Source organism: Acartia tonsa, chromosome 1 (genome assembly GCF_053477335.1).
Source record: "Acartia tonsa isolate MP-2025a chromosome 1, ASM5347733v1, whole genome shotgun sequence".
NCBI classification, from domain to species: Eukaryota; Metazoa; Arthropoda; class Copepoda; order Calanoida; family Acartiidae; genus Acartia; species Acartia tonsa.
Genome location: NC_137260.1, coordinates 217,101 through 225,501, shown reverse-complemented (window position 1 = coordinate 225,501; position 8,401 = coordinate 217,101).

The following is an 8,401-nucleotide window of genomic DNA, read 5'->3' as shown; positions in this document are numbered from 1 at the left end:
TTTTTCTGATTCTAAAGGTATATATGAACCCATATTTTTTTACCTGTTAAATAATGAAATTAAGTTCAAAGTTTTTATTCTCGTGGGTTTAAAAAAATCGATTTTTTCAATAATTACCTAACAGAATTGAAAAAGTAAGGTGTCAAATTAAAGATCTTACTATTTTTGTTCATAATGGCCATTTTCTTTCTTTTTTTTGTTGCATTTTAGTACCTTAAAATCGACTTAATTTTTTTTTTTAAACTTAAATTACTTAAAAAATAAGAGGTCTACAAAAAAACCGATTGCATATCTGAATTCTATGAAAAATTTTACATCTACTACTTACTAAAAGAACCGGCTAGCTATAAAAAAAAAGTTGATACACCTTCTTTAATAAAAGTTTGTTAATCCAACAAATAAATAATATTATTAAAAGACTTTGGGACTTGTTTAATAATCAGTTCAATGTCCCCTCCCTCCTTTTATTGATTACCATCTTAATCCCCTGTATTAGTTTATCCAGGGATAAGCGGATAAGACAAGATAAAAATTCTCGAAGGCATTAATTATAAAACTTTGGGTACTATTATATTTAACAGTCCAATGTCCCACTCAGTATTTTTGCTATTTCACAAAAATCTGTTGTCACAATATGAAAACATGCAATGAGAGATAAATTGATTGTTATCTTAAACACCTGCATTTCAATCCTAAAGTTATTTCATACTAAGTAATCACAATAGTATATCACCTCAATTAGTTTTGTTATTGTACTGTTATGCCATCAGTCAATTGTTTGGGGAAGCAATTATAATGTACTAATATTATGAACAGGTGTAATATTATCATTATAAAAGACCACATTTTAGTTTTAGTATTTTCTGATAGAGGAGTTAATTATTAATATAGTTAATATTTTTTCAAAAAACTTTAAACAAGATATTTTCTTTAGATTTAATTTGCTTTAATATGCAATAAATTAATTTTGAAAAGTAGCATTTTATTCGTCAGATAATATCTTATATTAAATCAAAATTTTAAATTATGAAATCATATTTAAGTTTGAAAATCGTACCATTTATAGTAGTGTTTGGTTCATCATACTTTTTGTTCTTTGTATCATTTATGAAGGTTTTAAACCGTTTTAAATCCATAACCATAAAACTAACCGGTATAAGAGCATCCTTAAAATCGAAGCTTTAATTAGTTGGTAGCACTAACAAACACCATGCGTTCAGGACATTAGGTAAATTAGTAATCTATGAAGTCTGATATTAATTATAAATTGGATGCAAAAATGTATAAATATACAGGCTTCTGTTTAAGATACTTTTTTTCGGGCTTTATTTTCAAAATATTGGAGCAATTAGATTAAAGGTGGGCGTGCTTTTTTAGCTTGACAACTCCTAGGTAGGTGTATCCAACCCCTTAATTTTGCCATTGGATTGTATACACAACACATTACTTTTACACGCCTCTTTTTAATAAAACATTTTTTTGTCCAGTAACATTTATGAAGGTTAAAAACGAGTTATCCAACAACATGCCCTTGTTAGCTATAAACAAATAAGTAACACGCATCTTGCAAATTGCTCAACAATTTGTTCCATTTTAGAAAAGAAATGTATGGGTCTTTGGCAGGTTTAAAGCTGTTTTTTTTTTTTGGGGGGGGGGTGTTATGCATAGGGAATAAGCTTTTTCCTTACATTTAATAAATCAGAAGAGATTTTTTAGTGCTCAATAGGAACTTTCAGGTAAATCACTTGGAATTCACCAAGAAAAAAGAAATCTTCTAATTTTGGGAACTGCTAATTTTCTTCTATTTACAAGATGTTGCGACCCTATCATTTTGGATTAAAAGGCAGAAAAATGGCAAATAACAATAAAATAGTCAAATAACTATCCTGGGTTTAATGTGAAACTTTCTTTAACTCTTTTTAAAACTGTAAATGTTCCTTATTGTTTGTATATTTATGCTGCGCTACTTATGGACATAATGGTGGTTGCCCTCAAAGTGTCTAGTTGAGCAGATACTCCCCACTTATCTTGAGTCAGTTTAGGTTGGGTTATATATTAGGTACTGGGTAAGCCTTGCAAGTTTAGGATACTGCTGTTTTAGACCCAGAAGGGTCAAAGCCCTACCTAAAGGGTTAGGCATAAACAAAAACAAGGATGACAACATCCATAAAAGCGAAGCTCTGAAATGGAAGGACAAACGAATATTAACACTTGTAGAGTGTAAGAACTGAATAAACGGAATATTAATGCATATGTCTGTACAAAATTATAATAAATTTGATGGAAAATGATTAAATACATGTTACTGTTTAAGGACATACTGATGTATTTAGAACTTGATTATAGAGATTATAGATATGCTTTGCTTACAACACTATACCTTGTTGTAATAGGATCAGTATGAAAAAATCAGATAAATAGAATGATTTAAACATTAAAAAATTTGTTGTCAAAAAGTAAAAAATCAGCTTGTTTTAAATGGACATACGGACTTTCTGGTAACGATTATAGAGTTGCTGCGCTTTTTAAGTTGTACCTAACTGTTATAGGAATCAACATGCAAAGTTTGAAATCAATAGGACAAATCTAACCTGTTTAAATTAATGAAAAGAGCTAACTGTAACGGACGGACAGACAGACCCTAATTATAGAAAGCTTCGCTTTTAAAAACTTTTACCCACCCCTCCGATTTAATTTGAATTTATTTTAGAAATAAGGTGGGAGGTTCTGTGCTCACTAAGCATTTTTAGGGAAAACACTGACATAATTCTCCTTGTTCTTAAAATTTTTCCGACGAATAATTATTTGAGTTGTTTTTGAAACCCGTAATGTAATGATAATATCTACAATAAATCAATTCAGCACGTTATTGGTCATAGATGCGAAGAAGTTACAGTTACGTCTATTATAAATGCCTTCTTATTGGCCCAACATATATTGACTAATTAAACTCAGTATTAGACTTTGCCCCTATAGTTTTTAAGGTATTATTGACAAATTATTTTAACTTTTATCTGTTTACAATAACGTTTCTCTTTTTAAGGGACAAATTAGATTAAACAAATTAAAAAAGTTATTAAAAATATTAAATTTGACCCAAAAAAAAATAAAAACAGCTGAATTTTGTAAATTTGGTGAGATTTATTTGATTAATAGCTCAAATATAAACCTCTAGCAACAAGATTGTAAACTAAAATCATCATGAAAATAAACCTTCAACCAATTTCGGGTTTTAAAGAATTAGATATTTCCAAAAACAAAATGTACACTAAAATTACATCACAGTAGAGTTTAATAGAAGGAAAAGTTATAATGTAACTTAATATCTTTAAATAGCTATAGGAATCATTTGACATGTTCCATTAATTATTGTAAAACAGCGGATGTTCAAATGGTGTAGGCCAGGGAAAGAGGGGGGGGGGGGACAATAGTTTTTTATTACACTAGTTCCCAACGTTTAATAGTTAACAACTTTGGAGACTTTAGCGAATTTTGATTGGTTGGTTCATTAAGTTGAGGGATTAAATGTGTTTTAAACACTTATTTTAATCTACAAAAGGGGTAATTTTGTGTATCATCATTGAGGCTCTACATAAATTTATAACCATACCCTCTTGTCCATTTAGATTCCTTGGTGTAAGATAAGTTTTAATTATACAGAAAAATTGTTCACCTTAAACTAATGATATTCTATAAAGCATATTATTATATTTTCCGTGTGTTAACTAAAAGTGTTAGAATAGAATGATTTTTGAGGATAAAGGGAAGGTGTTTAATGTAGAAAAGCTACTCTAAAATTGGAAATGTCCGTCTGTCTGTTATGGTATGGAATAAAACATTTTTTATTTGTTAACACCAATGTTAATCTACAATACCTAACCTTATTCCTTGTGGGGCTACCCAGTAAAACCAACCCTGACATAAAGTAAAAAAAAAGCTAACTTAAACATTATCCACTTCCCTTAAATGCAATATATTTAAAATGTAAGTTTTACTAAAGATAAGGGATGTTGCCTGATACGAAATTTTGTTCTGAAAGGCTTAAGTTACTTAAAGCCGTAGCCACTTGAATCCATAGCAATCTCCAGTCTTGTACAGTTGTCATTAGTGTCTTCAATGTCAACTATTTTAAAGTGCATTTAAAATGCCTAACAAATTTTGAAATTCAGATTCTGATGAAAGCAGTATGGAATACTATCCACCTGACTCGACGAGTGTTGATTATAAATTATTTTATATGCTAAATAAATGTTGCACTGTCTATCTCTTATTATATTATTAATTCATATAAAATACATAAGAAAAATTGTAAATATTATTTAATGTACAAAAAAATTACATGAGGAAAAAATATATTCATTTTAGTGAATTTTTTAGGTTTGATGGTAAAAATATAGAACTCTAGCAACAATTTCGTAAATTAAAATCATCACAAAAATCTAAATTCAACCAATTTCGGGTTTTAATGGATTCGATATTTCCAAAGACAAAGCTTTACAAAAAATTACATCACAGTAGAGTTCTATAGAAAGAAAAATTCTAATGTAACGCAATAGCTTTAAATAATTTTAGGCATCATTTGACATGTTGTTCAATTAATTATTGTAAAACAGCGGATGTTCAAATGGTGTAGGCCAGGGAATGAGAGGGGGGGGGGCATTGGTCTGTTTATTACACTAGTTCTAATTCCAACGTCTAATAGTAACAACTTTGGGGGCTTTAGCGAATTTTGATTGGTTGGTTCATTAAGTTAAGTGATTAATTATGTTTTAAACACTAATTTTAATCTACAAAAGGTGTAATTTTGTGTATCATCATTGGGGCTGTAAGTACATCAATGAATGGGCCATTCTTTTATCCCTTTAGATCCCTGGTGTTAGATGTTCAATGGTGTTAGCCAGGGAGAGGGGGGGGGGGCTACAGGGCTGTTTATTTCACTAGTCCCAACGTTTAATAGTAACAACTTTGGGGACTTTAGTCAATTTTGATTGGTTGGTTCATTAAGTTGAATGTTCAAAGATTTTAACAACTAATTTTAAACTAAAGAAGGGTTAATTTTGTGTTTCATCATTGAGGCTCTACATAAATTTATAACCATATTGACTTATCCATTTAGATCCCTGGGTGTAGGGCCAGGATATTTCTACTATGAGATCAAAAAAAAGAGAGAAAAAAAGTGAGAGAGATCAAGCGAGAAAGAAAAACAACTTTTTCCGATACCTAACCCCTGTGGGGCTACCTAGTATAACCAACTTAAACTACATCCACCTCCCTTAAATTCAATATATTTCAAAGGTAAGTAGATGGAGGTTCAGTTTTACTACTGAACTGGGATGTTGCCTGATACAAAATTTTGTTCCGAAAGGCTTAAGCTACTGAAATTCCAAGTAGTTTTCGAACCCGTTACCATTTATTATTCTGTACACATATTTCATTTTATGATTCGAACCCTTAACCTTTTGTTTATTATGCATTTTAACTGCTAAGCCTTTTGTCTAATCCAAACTATTAACATCAACTATTAATTCATTATGATCCGTGCTTCTTCTATTTTGTATCAGTTAATGCTTTAATGTAACATAACTATGCCTTTCTTACCAATCAATCAATAATCAATGTATTTTTAACCTATACTTGCTTTTTACTGAGGCTTTGATGTATCATGATTTATACTTAGTTTGTACCACCCAATCATTTTATATTGTTGTTTGTTCATTTATTCTATCTATTTAAAGGTGAAGTTGAACATATATTTTGATGTCATTGGAAATTGAATGGGCAACTAACAAATTTCACTAATGCAAAATTTTCTTTTTCAGGTAAAGTTCTAATTTCATATGCAAAGCAAGAGGCAATATAATCGCCACACAAATATTAATAACCCTTTATTACGGACCACCTACACCTTCTAACGTGGAGATGATTTGCATGTTAATTAGAAATTATTTTATATGCTATTTAGATGTTGTACTGTCTATCTCTCATTTATAATTAATTTAAATAGAATACGACAATTTGTAAATATTATTTAATTTACAAAAAATTACATCAGGACAAAATACATTCATTTGAGTGAGATTTATAGGTTAAATGGTAAAATATAGACCTCTAGCGACAATTATGTTGACTAAAATCATCATTAAAATCTAAATTCAACCAATTTCGGGTTTTAAAGGATTCGATATTTCCAAAGACAAACATGTAAACTAAAATTACATCACAGTAGAGTTCTATAGAAGGAAAAATTCTAATGTAACACAATAGATTTAAATAGCTATAGGAAACTTTTGACATGCTCCATTGCTCAATAGAAAAAAGCAGATGGGCTTTAGATCCCCTATAGGTGATAGCACAGGATAACTTTACTAAAACCTAAAAAATAAGCAGGTATAGGACAATGAAAGATTTTGATAGGGAAAAGAGATTTGTATAGTAATTAGACTCGAATTCTTCGATTCACTATAAAAAAAGTTAAAAAGTAAAATAGGAGAAGATGAAAGAGAGAGAGAGAGAGGCAATATCATTGAAGAATGTACAATTAGTACATATTATTATATTTTCTGTGTGTTCACTAAAAGTGTTTGAATAGGGGTGGAAAAAAAGGGATGTATACATAAATTAGTATATTTTCTATGTGTTCACTAAAAGTTTTGGATTGGGGTGCTAGAAAAAAGGGTTTTTGTTAAATAATCAGACACAAGAGCAGATGTTTAACAGTAATTTTTAAAAGCAAAGCTTTTCTACAAATAGGGTCGGTCCCGCCGTTCGTAATGGTTAGTTTTTTTCGTTAATTTAGGTATGTTAGAATTGTCCTATAGATTTCAAACTTGGTGATTGCATGGTGATTTCTATAGTAGTTAGATACGATTTTGAAAGCGTAGCAACTCTATAATCGTTACCAGAATGTCAGTACGATCATTTTAAACATGTTGATTTTTATCTTTTTTAACAACAATTTTTTATGTGATATGGTAATTCGATTGATCTAATTTTTTTAATTACTGATTCCTTTACAAAAAAGTTCAATATTATTAACAAAACATCTTTATAATCAAGTCCTAAAAGTGTAAATATATCCTTAAACAGTATTCTGTATTTAAGATGTTTTGCTACAATTTAAGTATAATTTTGTCAAAACTTTCATAACTTACATATTATCTTATATCTTACTTAAATTTCGAAGCCTCTAAGAAAAATATCTTATATTTAGTAATACATATGCTAAGGGTTTAATCTTTATGTTAGGTGGAGGGGTTAAGAAGCCTACCCCCCTCCCTCTTTTTTATTTAAGAATTATAAAAAAATATTTTTTGGGATGATGTACATAACCTTTCCAAAAATAGTTATAACCTTTCCTGATCCTAAAAGAATGTTAAATATAAAGGAGAACAATATCAGTTCATTGGTGATTTTACACTACATTGTATAATAGCAAATATAAGTTGAAATCAACCTAAAAAAAAAATGAAATTAATGTAAGGCTTAAACAAGTTTTTGAAATGAATGTAAGCACAAATTAAAGTTTAATTCAAATATTGTATGTAAAAGTCTTTACTTACAAATAAAACCTGTAAAACGTACAAAAATTATTATTAAAAAAATATTTAAATTGTATGATTTGTCCAAAAACTAATTAAAGATATTCTTGTACAGCGTTCATTTAGATTAAAAGCTAATCTCTTAAAATTTTTGGGACACCTAACGTCAAAAATATGTACTACATAAAATAACATTTTCGGCATATAATCAACATTGTACTTTTTACTTTTTTCCACTTGTTATATATAATCTATAATAATTTTTCCCTTTCTTATGGAAGGGCTGGAGGGTGATAGATATTTTTTATTAGAACTATGTCATACTGAAGACACACATACATGTAGTTGTTTATCATTTGGTAAAGGTATTATATACTTTTGTTGTAAACTCTCAAATATACAAAATTTACACACACACACAGCTATTCACCAGAGGGGTGTAAAACTAAAATTAGGGGGATGGGAGAGGGAATGTAGTTGTTCTCAGGGATATAAAGGGATAATACAATAGCCTAGAAATTTAATGTACATCCCCATTGATGATACTTAAAAATTATCCCTTCTGTAGACTAAAATTAGTGGTTGAAACTTTAAACACTCAAATTACTTGTATATTATAAAACTTTGGGGATCGATGTAATGAATACTGAATAGCCCATTGTTCCCCCCCCCCCTCTCTCTCCCTCTCTCTCTATTTATTCTTGTAATCTTGATTTTACTGGCGCATTCCTCTGTCCTTCCCCTTACACAGCTAAAAACTATGTGTTGAACGCGCGCTTGATACTTTTGTACAAGTGTGTTTGTGTGTGTGTGTGAGAGAGAGAGAGAGAGAGAGAGAGAGAGAGAGAGAGAGAGAGAGGGAG